Raw genomic sequence first — 17,312 nt, 5'->3', positions numbered from 1 at the left:
GCCGAAGGATGGCGTTTGAAGGTATAAAAATACCAAAACAAGGAGAGAGATGGCTGAACCTCGGCTATGTGGCAGAGAGAGAGAAACCCTATCAAAAACCTAAAGGAATTCGGGGCCACAGAAGCGAGAGAAATATCCAAGAAGCGGAAGAAGGCAGCGACAAAGACAGGAAGCGAAAGCCGGAGTCCGGCACGGAACGCTTCCTGATACAAACAGAAGCGACCGGAAGGAGGAGTGCTAGCCCGGTCAGAGGGGCCAGGTAGCTCCAGGTCGTACTCCGGAGGAACCTCATACCGAACCCTTATCAGAAGGAGTTCATCCGAAGTCGACGAACATGGAATAGCGTCCGGTGCAAAAATCAGGCGAGGTCCTGCCCCGGACGTGGGTTCGTCCGCAGAGACAGCGACCTGGGGGTTTGAAGCGGAAGAACTCTCAGAACTGCCGGGAGCAGAAGAGTCAGAGGACATTTTGGGTAATTTCGAAGGAAGGATCTAAAGGACCCTAAAAAGATAGACCGAAAGGGGAACGAGAGGCCGAAGGCTAACTCGGGGGGAGGCACAAAAGTAATGAAGAGAGGAGAAGCCCCTAGGCGGTGAGAGGAAGGTTGGCACTAACCTATGTTACTCTGAGGGACCTGGGGGACGAGAAACGGGAGGTGCCTACGGCTCGAGAAGACGATCACTAGAGCAGGGCTCTCGAAGAAGAAGACAGACACCAGCGGAAACTCAGGAATGGAGTAGGGCGCCTGAAGGGGGGAGGATGGGTTTAAATAGACCCTGGGATCCAGTGCCATAATGATCACGAATCCCCAGGCCAGTCCGCATCCGACACGTGTCCCACTCTCCCTGCAGATGGCTAAAAGCGGCTGACGGTTGGCAGGATCATAATTGTGCCGTACCTAAGCCAGTGTACCTGCAGGATTTTGAAGCGTCCCCTCGTACCGCTCCAATTCGAAAAGACTCCGGCACGCGCTCATTTAATGCCAAAATATCTGGAGGCGGCAGGGTGCAGGATTCGAAGGGATGGTTCTGGCTGCGCCCATCTCTCTCTGTACTTCCTTCATTTGAAATTCAAACTCGAAAGTAGGGGGACTGGTGTTGGGTATAAAATACCCACAGTCGAAACCCTTAGCGGAATCGACTACAGCACAGCTCCGCCCAGACTCCTACGGGAGCCGGGCTCCACCGCCGACATCGACTACAGCACAGCCTCGCCCGGACTCCTACGGGAGCCGGGCTCCGTCCTCAACAATGACTGCTGGTAATCCCCGTCCGGACTCCTACGGGAGCCGAACTTCGCCTTTAACTCTAATTGTAGGGAGACTTCGCCCGTACTCTTATAGGAGCCGGGCTTCATCCTCGACGCCAACCATTGCAGCCATAAGCAGACTCCGCCCGGACTCCTACGGGAGCCGGGCTCCGTCCTCAACAACGACTGCTGGTAATCCCCGTCCGGACTCCTATGGGAGCCGGACTTCGCCTTTAACTCTAATTGCAGGGAGACTTCGCCCGTACTCTTATGGGAGTCGGGCTTCATCCTCGACGCCAACCATTGCAGCCGCAAGCAGACTCCGCCCGGACTCCTAGGGAGCCAAGCTCCATCCTCAACAATGACTGCTGGTAATCCCCGTCCGGACTCCTACGAGAGCCGGACTTCGCCTTTAACTCTAACTGCAGGGAGACTTCATCCGTACTCTTATGGGAGCCGGGCTTCATCCTCGACGCCAACAACTGCAGCCGCCAGCAGACTCCGCCCGACTCCTGCGGGAGCCGGGCTTCGTCCTCGGCTCCAACGACTGCATACAGATTTAGTCCGGGCTCCTACGGGGGCCAGACTCCGACCACTGCCGAACTTCATCCGATGTGTCTGCACCCTCTAGCAGGCCACCATAACGGCCACGACCCTACTCCACTTCCTGTGGCGGATTCCACGCAGCTCATCATTCCCTGGCAGGCCGCAGTAACCATCGCCGCTCTGCTCCACGTCCTGTGGTGGATTCCGCATAGCTCCACTACCCCTTGGCAGGCCACAATAACGGCCACGAACCTGCTCCATCTCCTGCGATGAATACCAGGCGATTCTCCCACCCGCTGGCAAGTCACGACAACGGACGCTGCTCCACTCCCCGCAATTGATTCCACGTGGCGAGCTATGGAGATAGCCACGATTCAGCTCCACTACCCCTCGTAATAAATTCTCCCTGACTATGGGTGGCCCACGACCAGACGGTTACAGACGTCGCCATCAATCCGTTACCTCCTCCACCTATAAAAGGGGGACCCAGATACGTTATTCTCTAAGCTCATTTCTTATCTCAAAACTCTGCTAAATTCTCCGTTCGAGCACTCCATTCTTGTTGAGGCAGAGAACTGACTTGAGCGTCAGAGGGTCTTGCCGGAGCAACCCCACCTCCGGTTTAGACTTCCTTTGCAGGTCTCGACGGCGACCGCGGCTTCCTCGACTCCAGCTTCTCCGGCGCGAGCAGATTTTTGCACCAACAAGAAAAGATTTTTAATTCAAAATATTCGAAGTGATCATGGAATCGAATTTGAAAACAGGATTTTGAAAAATTTTATCATGAAAAAAGAATTGGCCACAACTTTTCGGCACTTAGGACCCCAACAAAATGGGATAGTAGAAAGAAAAATAAACTCTTGAAGAAATGGCCCGTACATGCTATGTGAAAGCAACTTCCAAGATACTTTTGGCGGAAGCAATTAACACGGCATGTTACATATTAAACCGTGCTTTAATTAGACAATTTTAAAGAAAACTCCCTATGAGCTTTGAAAGGAAGAAAACCAAACATTGCATATTTTATGTTTTTGGTTGCCGGTGTTTTGTGTTAAACAATGATAAAGAAAGACTAGAAAAATTTGATGCAAAATCCGATGAAGCGATTTTTCTTGGTTACTCCTCTTCTAGTAAAGCCTTTAGAGTTTTCAACAAAAGAACCTTAGTAGTAGAGGAGTCAATACATGTTGTTTGATGAAACTAACGATCTTCCTTCAAGAAAAATGAAGTATTGATGATGCAGATCCTCTTATAGAAGGATGAAGGAGATCACTCTAAAAGATTAACCATTCAAGATGATGAAGAACATGAAGACAAACAGGATGAGGAAGGTGAAGAACAACAAGAACAACTCAAGGTACAAATGATCTACCCAAAGAATGGAGGTATGATCACAATCACCCAAGGAACTAATCATTGGTGATCCTACACATGTGTAAGAACTCGTTCCTCACTTAGAGATGCATTCAATCATTTTGCTTTTGTCTCTCATCTTGAACCTAAAACATAGACGAAGCTGAAAAAGATTATAATTGGATTAATGCAATGCAAGAAGAACTTAATCAATTTGAAAGAAATAATGTATGACTTTAGTATCAAGACCTAAAAATTATTCAATAATTGACACAAAATGGTATATAGAATAAATTGGATGAACATGAAAATGTAATAAGAAATAAAGCAAGATTGGTTGCAAAAGGTTATAATCAAGAAGAAATTGATTTTGATGAGACCTTTGCACCTGTTGCTAGATTAGAAGCAATTAGACTTCTACTTGCATATGCTTGCTTTATGAATTTTAAGTTATTTCAAATGGATGTCAAAAGTACTTTTCTAAATGGATATATTGCTGAAGAAGTTTATGTAAAACAACCCCCAGGTTTTGAAAATCATGCTTTTCCTAATCATTTTTTAAGTTAAATAAAGCTCTATATGGTTTAAAACAAGCACCCAGGGCTTGGTATGAAAGGCTAAGCAAATTTCTACTTAATAATGATTTTTCAAGAGAAATGTAGACACAACCCTTTTCATTAAAAAAATCAAGATGATATATTATTATACAAATATATGTTGATGACATTATTTTTGGGTCTACTAATGAAACTCTTTGTCAAGATTTTGCAAAGCTCATGCAGGGGAGTTCGAGATGAGCATGATGGAGAACTTACATTCTTCCTCGGACTCCAAATCAAACAAACAAAGGAATCTCCATCACCCAAAGCAAGTACACAAGAGAATTACTCAAAAGATTTGGAATGGAGAACTCCAAAGCAATTGGCACACCCATGAGCCCATCATGTAAGCTTGACAAGGACGAAGAAGGTAAAAATGTAGACTTAAAATTTTATAGAGGCATGATTGTTCTCTATTATATTTAACTGCTAGTAGACCTGATATTATGTTTAGTTTTGTCTATGTGCTCGCTTTCAATCAAATCCAAAAGAATCACACTTGAATGCAGTTAAAAGAATCCTTAGATATTTAAATGGTACACAAATCTAGATTATGTATTCTAAGGACTCATTAATTGACTTAATAGGATATTCAGATGCCGATTTTGCTGGATGTAGATTAGATAGAAAAAGTACTAGTGAAACTTGCCAATTTCTTGGAGTTAACCTAATCTCTTGGTTTAGCAAGAAACAAAATTCGGTAGCACTGTCTACGACCGAGGCGAATACATTGCAGCCGGAAGTTGTTGTGCTCAAATCTTGTGGATTAAGCAACTCGAAGACTTTGGTATCAAACTCAATGAAACTCCCATAAGATGTGATAACACTAGTACTATAAATCTCACTAAAAATCCAATTCAGCATTCTAGGTCAAAACATATTGAAATCAGGCATCATTTCATAAGAGAACATGTCCAAAATAAAGACATATTTTTGACTATGTTTGTACTGAAAAACAATTAGCTGACATCTTTACCAAGGCCTTAAGTGAAGATAGATTTTGTGAAATTAGGAGAGAACTAAGAATCCTTGATCCATCAGCTTAAGTATCTCTCTGATTCCAAGGTCTCATGCCAAAAATTATTTAGCTCAATTCTCATCTTTTCTTAAGAGCTCAAAAGCTCAAAATTATCATTCACATGATCAATTTTTTTGGGTAAACCTTCTCCCAATGTTTCAAATTTTTTCGAAATTGTTTCATCATTTTTCTAAATTTCTCTGTGCCATGAGTCGACCCCTAGGGTCGACCCTAGGGTAAACTTGTAATTATGACAAAATCCTTCGGGCGCTCTCTTTTTGTTGAAAATTCTCCTTGAGCGACCCAACTCTCCGCCTTCTTCCTTCCGTCGAACCAAAGGTCTCCCTCTCTTCTTCTTCAAACCCAAGATTTCCTCAAAATTCCTCTCCCACCGACTCTCACACTCCAAATCGCCCACTTAGGAACCAAGTTCCTCCCCTTCTCCTTCTTCATTTGGAGCGATTCGAGCTTACCCTAGACTCTACCCGTCTTCTCCAAATCGGCACATCACTTCTCCAAAATTCTTATCTTTCCACTAAAAACCCTTCATCTCTCCCTCACATTTGCTCTCCTAAGTTCCGTGCTAGTCCTGCCTGTGCAAATGGCTCCCAAGATGAAACTTCCACAGAGGAGGAAATCCGTTCACGGGTTGGAGGAAAGTGTGCCCGAAAGAGACTAGCAACCGAGACCACTTCTGCTTCAAACCCTGCTCCTGGTTCAGCTTCAGCTTCAACCCGGTCACCAATCAGCCCTAGTAAGGTACCCCTCTCTGATAGAAAGTAGAACCCGAAAAAAATATTGATTTCAGATTTTTTGAAAAAGAAGGGTTCACCATTGGATCAAAGATTAAGGACCAAGGATGAAAATTTTACTGCTCCTTAAAAGAAAATACATATGTCGATCTTGTCAGAGAATTTTACCTAAATTTGGGGTACAGCAATAAAACAGTGAAATCCACAGTGAAGGGTGTAGACATTAGCCTAGATCCTGTGCTTTTGGGGCAGATACTTCATTTACCATGTGAGGGGTATACCAACATGGAGCTCCCAGTTAAAGAGGAAGGAATAAATGTTATCCTAGGGAGAACCTTCACTGGAAGTCTGAACAAATTAGAGGCAAAGATTCTTTCTATTGAGATGAGACTGCTACACCACATGGTAACCAAATTATTTTTCCTTAGAAGTGGTAGACACGATCTTCTTTCTGGTAGGGACATCTGTATTATGTACCATGTGATCACACAAACCCCCCTGAACCTCCCTGCATTGATGTTTGAGGCCATGAGAGAGACCTTGAACAGGTCCAAGCACACTTGCCTTTTGGTATGGCTCTCACCTTAGTTTTTAGGAGGTTCGGAGTTAGTTTTGAGGGGAGGCTGTAGCTAGACTATCCCACTCCGACACTATCAACCGCCACACATTGCACCGCATGGATTTTCTAAAACTGATGGTGGTTGGATAAAAGTGTGGAAAAGAGAGCTGAGGATAGAGCAGAGGAAGGACCATCCTCACCCCTTCGTGATCACAGAGCAGCATCACCAGATATTCAGTTTGTTTCTGATCACGAGGTTGGCCCGTCAGAGTCTGCGAGGAGACATACTTCAGTTCTACAGCCGGACAGCAGGGCACATCCTTCAGAGCTCAGATTGACAGATGATCAGATTGAGATGATATCCCAGCGTGTAGCCTCCATTCTATCTCGACAGTTTGGTACTTCAGTCTTTGCACAGGATCGACATCTCAGGATGTATCTGATCAGACACTGATCCCTCACATTTTACTGTTTTTCCAGATGATTACTGATCAGTCGGTACGCATTGAGCAGCTTGAGGTTGTATATTGAGACTGACTGGCAGAGTACTTGACTTGCAGGGGCAAGTGTTAGCTCTAGCCCATCCACAGCCGCATGAGAGCATCATAGAGGTCTCAGACCTATCTGCAGAGGCGGCCAGACTTCGAGGAGTCTTAGAGAGTGGTTTTGACTTCTTGAGGAGAGAGATCAGGGCTCTAGTGAACATGCTTCTACTCAGTTCAGTGCCCTGATGCAGTCTGTCTCGAGAGCTTTGAATCTTCTGGACACCATAGACTCTCACTCGTAGCTCAGTCCATAGCTTCTCAGCTTCAGGATCTTCTCACCCTCTACTCGTGCTGGCACCTCTACCCATGGCGAGGCAGACGCGGTCGAGGTCGAGCTCGTGGACATGATCCTACATCTCCTCACCCTATCTCTAATTCATCAGACTCCGATCCTTCCAGCCATGACATCTATTAGATCCAGTGTAGTCTGTCCTTTCTTTTGTTTTTGTCTAGGATCTATCTTGTGGGCTATGTAATGTGTTGACTGATTGACTCTTGGATAGTTTCTATCCATGAATTTTGTACTCTAAGTTGACTCATATGTATTGAAACACCTATGTATTCAGTCACTTTTTGAATATATATATAGATACTTTGACCTTCAATGAATGTCTATGAATGTGATCAAATTGAATTGCTTTTAATTATGAGATATGAAAAATAACTTATATTTGTGTTGTGAAATACTATGAATTGCAATATCTTCTAAATGAGCAAATTAGTATATCTTTTACGTTTGCTATATTGAGGGGGAGTAAAACAATAAGCAATAGAGAAATAAGCAATCAAAGAAGGGGCTAAAGAAGTAAAATTGATCCCATCAAAAAGGGGAATAGAGAAAATATGTCCTTAAAAAGGGGAGTAGAGAATCTTAGTTGATGCTGTCAAAAAGGGAGAGTAGAGAATCAAAATCAAGATTGAGCAATAAGCAATAAATCAAGATTGAGCAATAAGCAATAAATAAAGAATGAGCAATAAGTAAATTGTTAAGCAAATGGGCACATGTGTCAAAGAATCAAAATCATCAGCTTTTTTTTTCCCAAGCAAATGAACTTATAAGCAAATTTCAAATTTTTAGCAAATTTCAAATTTGTCTTCAAACTGCTTATGATGCATTTTGCTCAAATACTTGGCTATAATATTTAAGTGATGCATCTTCATAAATTTGAAATTCATGTTCAATACTTTATATATGCTTTTGCTCAAGTATTTTGTCATCATCAAAAAGGAGAGATTGTTGCTCCTTGAATTGATTTTGATGATTACAAAGTATTTGAGGAGATTACTAATAATTTTGGCTTGAAAAAAGATTATTATATTTCAGGGCAAAATCGTAATTTTATCAGACCTGATTCGGAAGCCTCAAAAGCAAGAACAAAAGATGTGTAATCTATTGGAGGCAATTTTAACATTTTTGGAAGTATTTTGTAAGAAAATCAGATTTATATTTTTGAGTCGACCCATGAGTCGACTCATGGCTAAAAGGGCTGAACGGCACGCAAAATTTTTGGCTGGCACTCTGTGAGTCGACCCCATGAGTCGACCCTATGAGTCGACCTCTGCTGCTCTGCAGGCCAAAATTACAGAACAGTCATTTTCTGCTCTTTTCCACAGAGGTCGATCCCATGAGTCGACCCATGAGCATGAGTCGACCCTATGAGTCGACCCCTGTGATGGAAAATTTCCGCAACGGCTATTTTTAACCGTTTCGATTGTATTTAATGCTCATTTAATGTGCTCTAACGGCTCTATTTCAGCCCAGATTACTCTCCACCATTATTTGAAGTTATAAAAGACTTAAAGGAGAAATCAAAGACAAGAAAAAGATTTGAAAAAGATTCTTCAAGCATTCATTTCAACCCTAAGCAAGAGCCCACTTAAAAAGGTCAAAAAGCTTTTATTTCAAGTTTACCAACTCCTCAAGAGCTCATTCAAGTCTCCAACCACCTTGAGAAAATCAGAAAGAGCTTCCTTCTAATTGTGTAAAGTGTATTTAAAGTATTATTTGCTCATTAAAGGAGCTACATCTATACTTTTATGTGATTAACTCCTATACTCTATTTTTGAGTTGTTTATTTTGTTTTGGAAGGAATCCAAAACATGGAAAGGTTGATCCGAACCTTGAATCGAATTGTATTGGATTGATTTGTATCCGAAAAATAAGTGTTTTAGCTTGGGATAGCTAGAGTCGGAGATTCCGACGTTGTATTCGGGTTGAATACAGTCTAGTGGATTTAAATTCTCAAGTAGGAGCTTGGAGAGTGGATGTAGGTGCAAGGTTGGCACCGAACCACTATAAATCTTCTTGTTTGTGTTGTGCTTACTCTCCTTTTAAATTTCTTTATCCTCTTGCATTCTTGCATCCAACTTCTACACCTGCATAAATTACTCTCTATACTTATCTTGCTCATTATTAAATAATCTTCATAGTTGTAAGTTAAGTTTAAATTTTTTTTAAAAATCCAATTCACCCCCCTCTTGGGTTCATAGCTGGGCAACATAAACCCTCAGGACAAATCAATTGCCAACATATTTGCCTCTATTGGTGAGGTTCTTTACATAGTCAGGTTGTCAATTCATATCATTTTGAATCAAAATTCTTCATAAATCATATTTCTTATTATATTCGATAGAAAAACACATAATCATGTGATATCGAAATCAATCAATATAATGCATAACAAAATCAATGCATTCAATCATATTTTATCATAACATTTTAAAATAAGATATTTTCAATAACAAAATATCATTTATCAAATTCATGCATCATTCACCATTCATGTCAGAGAAACATATTATAATTTGCCGATAAATTTAGAAAAAATGAAGCATTACTTACCTCATGCGCATTCCAACAAATCCACATATTTTTAGAAATTTTCTTCCAAAATCTTTGATTCATAGTTCATATCGCAGTATCCCATTACTAAACATCCACAACCCTATACAGGATTAAGTCCAATAATTAAAAAGGATATGAATACCATATTCAACGGTTTAAATTGATCCAATCATCTAATTTCTTTTGGTCAAGATCCACTTAGGATATGGGTGATTCAACAGAGATTGAAATGATTAAATCAATAATGCTTAACAAGAACTAAAGTGAACGTCAATATGCTGTTCGACGATTACAGATCAATTCGATCAAGTAACTTCATCTAATCAAAATCATCAAATATGCAAGGATTCAATAGAGATCAATAAAAATCGGATTTTACGATGTTCAATGAAAACTTAGATGGTACATATATGCTGTTGAATTGACAAAGTGGTCCAGAGTTATCTATTAGGTCAACTTGGATTCAACTATAAGGTTGGAAATCCATAACTGAATTCATAAATCAAGTGGACAGAGAAAGTCAAAGGAGAGAAATTAACGAGAAATAATCAGGATGATTAGGCAACATTGCCCGACATCTCAGTCGGTTTGAGAAAGATAATTTTATCAAATTACAACTGAACTAGTGTACATATGGTTCAATGAGAATTATAGAAAAACAAATCTAACAGAATCCCATTTGATCAGGGTGGGTGCCAACATACTGCCCGACGATCATGGATCAAAACCCCTTCATCAGAATCAAACTCATCGACATAAAATTTTTTACTAGATCAATCCCAGAGATAAACTTTTAAAGAGAGAAATCCATGAAAGAAATAAACAATCTAGAGAAAAAAATTAGAAAGTAAGAGAGAAAAGTGGAGAGAGAAAACTAGAGAGAGAAAAAGGAAAGAGAGGAGAGAGGAAAAAGAGAAAATCCTTTTTCTTTTCTTTTTCCTTTTTTTCCTTTTTTCTCTTTTTTTCCTTTTTCTTTTTCTTTTTTTTTTCTTCTTTCCTCGTTCTTCTTCCTTCGTTTTGGGTAGAATAAGGAACCTATCGTTCCCTTTAATCTTGAAACAGGGGAGCTTCCCCCACAAGATGGCGGTGGCCGGGATGCAGGCCAGAGCAATGCGAATGGGGAATTATCGATCAGCGATCAGAGATGATGACCGTCGTCAAAAAAAATCAAGAAAGCAAGCGGAAAATCAAAAAAATAGGGGATTTAATTAAGCCCCTATTTCAACAAAATCTAGCGATTGCCGGCCAGGGTCCCAACGCCCACGGATTGACGAAGAAGAGGAGAAAGATAGAGAGAGATCTTACCCTTTTTCTGATGAGCTATGGCCTGTGATTCCGATGAACTCCAAGAAAATCTCAAAAATAGGAAAGAAGGAATTTGGGCGCTTTTCCGACGATGAACAGCGACCAGAGTGATGGGGTTCGAAAGGCTTGGCTTCCTTTTTAAAGAGGGCCAGGGGAGGAGTCCGAGCCCTCCCCGACTTCCTTCTCTGTCAGAAGACCACTCGAAAGAGGACTCCCACTTATGAGAGTCCAATTCCTTCATGCAGCACGTGCTGTCCTTTTTTTTGCTATCGCTTTGAGGTTGGTGCAGGGTATTACATTCTTCTCCCCTAAAAAGAAATTGTCTTCAAAATTTTTCTTATTTTACCTCAAAAAGATAGGGTTTCATAGTCCAAATCTCATCTTTTCAATATTCTAATTCTTGATACTTCATAAAGAAAAGATTAATTCCTCAAGAGTTAATAGGAATCAGAACCATTCATTTCTCATAATCGAAATTAACATCTTAATTTCAAATAGTAATATCAGTTTTCTTGCCCAAATATCAATTACTAATGATTTAATCGATCTATCATAAGATCATAAACAAACTTTGCTATACTCTCAATAGATGAACGCTATCGCTAAATATTCCAATTCTAAGATCAAAAATCGATGGTCCACTTATCTAAAACTCAAGATGCTATTTTTTTTTAAGCATAGTAGATAGGAGAGCTACTTGTGGTAAATCATATAGTGACACCAAATTACCCAGAATCAAAATATTGTCCTTTCCATTAGTGATGAACTTTCTCTATAAGAGATATAAATCATATCTTTTATCATAAAGTCTTAACTTAAAGGATCAATATTGTTGACTAGCTCAAAATAATCCAGATCACCATGCTTCCACTGCGCACTCTGATCTACACGATTAAAATTTCATCGGATGCAATAACTTTTAACAAAATATTACTTTGTATTGAAAAGATCCAAAATTTATCTTTCAAGTAGGTCAAAAAAAACTTTTTAAGTCTCGTCCCCGATATGCATCGAGCACATCTATCTAAATTAGTCTTTAAGTCAATTGACATTCAAAACCATCATATAAATTTACTATAATTCAATATGAATCGGATCTTAATTCTTGTATTAATTCAATAAGACAATTCCAAATCAAAATCTTGTAAATAAAATCAATAAGAAAATCTTCTGATGCTTCGCCAAGTTAGCACTTAAATCAAAATATATAGGTAGAACTGATACAATCATCTTTTCTAAAATTTCTTCTATTGAGATCTTGGACATCTATCAAAATACTTTCCATAACAATCATGCAAGTTTCTTAAAATCAAATCTCCATATAATGCCAGATTTTGTCGAGGATCTCAACAACAATATCAAAGAACTCCAGATCAATTCCTAAACCCAAAAATTTTGAATTGCAATTTCATAGGTATCCCAAAATTTGAATAGATATAAATAGAATCTTTTATCTTGATCTAAATATAGCAATCAAAGATCTCTCATGCAACCTCAACAACAATAGCAAAAATCTCTCGATCAACTTAGATACGTAATCCTTGAATTGAAGTCTCATATATATCATATAATCTTCAATAGACATGAGCAATATCTATCATTTGGATCCAAAGATGGTAATCAAAGATTCAACCAAAATGAGCATTCAACTATCCCATAATTAATTTTCTTCAATAAGAAATAAACTTCTTTGCAATATCCCAAACTGTATTATTGTTTCTACATATAAGCTTCAAATATGATCCACGTTCCAATATAAACCTCAAAGAATATTTCAATCAAATATCATAAAAGATCTTCAACCAAAAATAATATTTTATCAATGAATCTTTATCTTGCTACTAAATAATTAACTTCAAAGTCTAGAGCAACATCTCAGTATTTTTCCATATCAAATTTGAACTTGCAATTCATTTAAACAAACGATAATCAAATTAATATTCTCAATGCACAATAAAATTTTATAATCAACCCTCTCATCATTATTTTAGATCAAAATCTGATTAATCATAATATGATCCATTTGACAAATCATAACATGATCCATAAATTACCAATCATAAATCAAACTCGTGTCATAATCCCTTGTGATCTTTTCATACATAATCATAATATTTAACTAAAATCATAAAGATACGTCACACTACAATCATCAAAGATCTATACCACAATGTCTCTAATGTCTACCCACTTACACTCGTCCTATGTCTGATTCTGTGTTATAACTTATCTACTTATGCTCTGATACCATATTAATTGTCACGCCTCCGATCCGAGATCGTGAGTCGGAGATCATGGCAACCGCCGTATACTCATAAAAAACTCTCCTCACGAGCATGCAAGACATCTTATCATGCTATCATAAAACAACAGCAGAATAATTAGTCAATAATTTAAATCCAAAACTTAACAATCTAAATTTTAACTTTAATGTCTCAATAAATTCAACAATATTCAATAAATCTTGTATCAAATTCAATAAGACTTTCAATCTAAAATAAAAATATCAAGATTTTGCTTCTAGTCACTCTTCCGCATATATCTCGTATCATCTTAATTTCTCAAGATCTGTAAAAATAGTAAAATAGGAGATAATGAGCTAAATAGCTCAATAAGCAATGATCACTTCAGCTAGATTAAATCAAACAATAAAGTAAATAGTCATTTATAGAAAATAAATATATAGAGTTCAACACTTCAAAATCAGTTTCAATTATGCAACATAATCACAATATAGTCCATGCCAAATTTAATTTTTTTTCAAAAATTCGAGTTTCTTTTAAGAATTCAATTTCTTTCATTCTCAAGTTCTTTTCATCAATTATGAGCTATGACTATATTTTTTCTATGGCAGGGTCATAACACCGCGTATCATCTTGCGGTGAGCTGCGAATCATCTGGCAGTAAAATCCTTCGGAACCGCTGGTCTGCTGGCGGTCTGTCGCTGGTCTACTGGTGATATAAATCTTCAAGACAAATCAATTGCCAACATATTTGCCCCCATTAACGGGGTCCTTTACATAAGTTGTCAATTCATATCATTCTTGAACCAAAATTCTTCATTAATCATATTTCTTATTCTAGTTCGACAGAAAAACACATAATCATGTAGTATCGAAATCAATCAATATAACGCATAACAAAACCAATGCATTAAATCATGCTTCATCATAACATTTCAAAATAAGATATTTCAATAACAAAATATCATTTATCAAATTCATGCATTATTTCACAATTAATGTCAGAGAAACATATTATAATTTATCGATAAATCTAGAAAAAATGAAGCATTACTTACCTTATGCGCATTCCAACAAATCCACATATTTTTAAAAATTTTCTTCCAAACTCTTTGATTCACAGTTCATATCACGGTATCCCATTACTAAACATCCACAACCCTATACAGAATTAAGTCCAATAATTAGAAAGGATACGAATACCATATTCAACAGTTTAAATTGGTCCAATCATCTAATTTTTTTTTGTCAAGATCTAATTAGGATATGGGTGATTCAACAGAGATCGAGAATGATTAAATCAATAGTGCTCAACAAGAATCGAGGTGCAGGTCAATAAGTCGTTCAGTGATCATGGGTCAATTCGATTAAGTAACTTCATCTAATCAAAATCATCAAAAATGCAAGGATTCAATAGAGATCAATAGAGATCGGATTTTATGATGTTCAACAAAAACTTGGATGGTACATATATGCTGTTGAATCAACAAAGTAGTTCAGAGTCTATCTATCAGGTCAACTCGGATTCAACTACGAGGTTGGGAATCCATAATTGGGTTCATAAATCAAATGGACAAAAAAAGTCAAAGGAGAGAAATTAACGAGAAATAATCAGGATGATTAGACAACATTGCCCGGCATCTCAATCGGTTTGAGAAAGATAATTCAAATTACAACTAAACTAGTGTACATATGGTTCAATGGGAATTATAGAAAAACAAATCTAACAGAATCCCATTTGGTTAGGGTGGGTGCCGGCATGCTGCCCGACGATCACGGATCAGAACTCCATCAGAATCAAACTCATCAACATAAAATTCTTTACTAGATCAATCCCAGAGAAACTTCTAGAGAGAGAAATCCATAAAAGAAATAAACAATCTAAAGAAAATTTTAGAGAAAGTAGAGAGAAGTGGAGAGAAAACTAGAGAGAAAAAGAGGGAAGAAAGGAGAGAGGGAAGAGAGAACAATCCCTTTTCTTTCTTTTCTTTTCCCTTTTTTTCCTTTTTTCTTTTTTCCCTTTTCTTCTTTTTCTTTTTTTTCCTTTTCTCTTTCTTCCTCGTTCTTCTTCTTACTTCGTTTTGGGCAGAACAGGGAATCTATCGTTCCCCTTTAATCTTGAAACAAAGGAGCTTCCCCCCAAGATGGCGGTGGCCGGGGATGCAAGCCGAAGCAATGTGGATGGGGGATTATCGATCGACGGTCAGTGGTGACGACCGTCATCGAGAAAAAATCGAGAAAAGCAAGCGAAAAATAAAAAAAACAGGGGATTTGATCGATCCCCTATTTCAACAAAATCCGACGATTGCCGACCGGAGTCCCAATGCCCACGGATTGAGGAAGAAGAGGAGAAAGAGATCTTACCCTTTTTTCGACGAGCTATGGCCTGTGATTCCAGTGAACTCCATGAAAATCTCAAAAACAGAAAAGAAGAAATTTGGGCTCTTTTCCAACAATGAACGGCGGCTAGAGCGGTGGGGTTAAAAAGGAAGGCTTGGCTTCCTTTTTAAAGAGGGCCAAGGGAGGATTCCGAGCCCTCCCTGGCTTCCTTTTCCGTCGGAAGACCACTCGAAAGAGGACTCCTGTTGGGAGTCCAATTCCTTCATGCAACACATGCACAGCATGTGCTGTCCTTTTTTTTTTTTAACTGTCACTTTGAGATTGGTGTAGGATATTATCCACTCACATCATCATGCTATCGGACAGCAAGGAGCTCACCAGTCTACAACTGACCGCCTTCAAGGAGGCCCCAATCACACTTTTGGGATTGAACCTAGACATGATACCATGAGAAAATTCCACCCAGGATGGTTGCCCCACTCGGATGAGATATCATTTGTACCATTGAGCAGCATTATCATCAAGGTGGAAAGCCGCCAAAGAAACTTTGTTTGCATTTTCTACCACCATGGCCTCAAAATATTGCCTTGCTTGGAACAACCAATTGGTAGGATCGCCGCCACTGAATTTTGGAAAATCCATATGCGCAGCTCTCCCTTATAGGCCACCACATTGTTGGTCCGCCAGTGGCTCCTGTTGCTACCATGGCTGGCTACAAGGAGGGTGGTAAAAGCCACAAAAATTTCAGCCTGCATGCTGTCCTAAACATCCGACAGGATTGTAGTGCTGCAACTCTTCAGGTGGAATCCTTTCAAGTCTATGGTGGGCTGGAATATTAGGTTATGCATCGGAGGTAAATCTTGGACGAAATTAGCCCCTTCCTATTCAAGATCTATACCCGACTAGCCATCCCCATAGAGAAAAACAATAGACCCCAAAGTTATAGTACAAGGGGCGATATAAGTCCCAAAAGTCATAAGCAGCACAGAAACATAGTTGCAGGGTTGATGCAGTACAGATTGGTGCTGATCCGGATATTGATTGATCTCAAAAGTATGATTGGGGGCCTCCTTGAAGGTGGTCGGTTGTAAACTGATGAGCTGCCTACTGTCTGATAGTATGATGATATGAGTGGACCTCTCCAACAACCTTAATGGACAAATTAGGGTGGCCGGTTATTTGGGGTACCACCGTAGCGGTTCCTCTCCCCATATGGGGGCCGAGCACTTGTGAGGAGTTCACCTCCCCTCCAGTAAACACTGGAGAGGATATGGTATCCTCAACTCGTTGGACTCTACTTATCCTGTTTCAGATTGAGATGAGAGGATTAAGGAAATCTAGCACCATGTCTTATATGGGAGCACTGGAGTGTGTTGATAGATGCTCTCCTCTTCTTCGACTGAAAATTTTTCCTTGCGAAGGGTCTCTTCGACACGGTGTATGGGCTCCATCAGGGTTTGTATCGCTTTCACCTGGTTGGCTTGGCTCGCCATAAAAACTCGGAACATCTTGAGCGACGCCTGCTCCGAAGATTGACCACCATGACAAGTTGCTTCCGTCGAATCCTCGATCATCATAAAGGATTCGATTGTACGTTCATCGATAAAGATCATCGCAGTTAGTATCCCGACAATAGAACCAATTTATTAAGATATTCCACTCCTAACGACGGCTTCTCCGCTTCGAAGGAGAGAAGTGCCTCCCATAACAGTGAAATAGAAAGGAAAGTTATGCTATTGCTGATATTTAATATAGAAAAATAAGAAATTACAACTCAAGATTCCCCCCTTAAAAGATGACTCCCCTTATTATAGCCTAATTATTTGATATCTAAGTTAACTTAGGGCCCAAGTAGCTTAACTCCCAAGTAACTAAAGCCTAAAAAAAACGACATAAATATCTTATTCCCAAGTAACTAAAGCCTAAAAAAAAGAAGATAAATATCTTATTCCCAAGTAA

At 39.3% G+C, this 17,312-nt stretch overlaps 1 protein-coding gene across 3 annotated transcripts in view; it reads right to left on the bottom strand.

Moving 5' to 3' along the window:
• The window catches only part of LOC105061204 (uncharacterized), a 52,399-nt gene that overhangs the window by 29,587 nt on the left and 5,500 nt on the right, over nucleotides 1-17,312 (bottom strand). The window lies entirely within an intron of this gene.

Source organism: Elaeis guineensis, chromosome 11, assembly GCF_000442705.2.
Source record: "Elaeis guineensis isolate ETL-2024a chromosome 11, EG11, whole genome shotgun sequence".
In the NCBI taxonomy this organism is placed as follows: domain Eukaryota; kingdom Viridiplantae; phylum Streptophyta; class Magnoliopsida; order Arecales; family Arecaceae; genus Elaeis; species Elaeis guineensis.
This window is presented reverse-complemented; position numbering and strand designations above follow the sequence as displayed.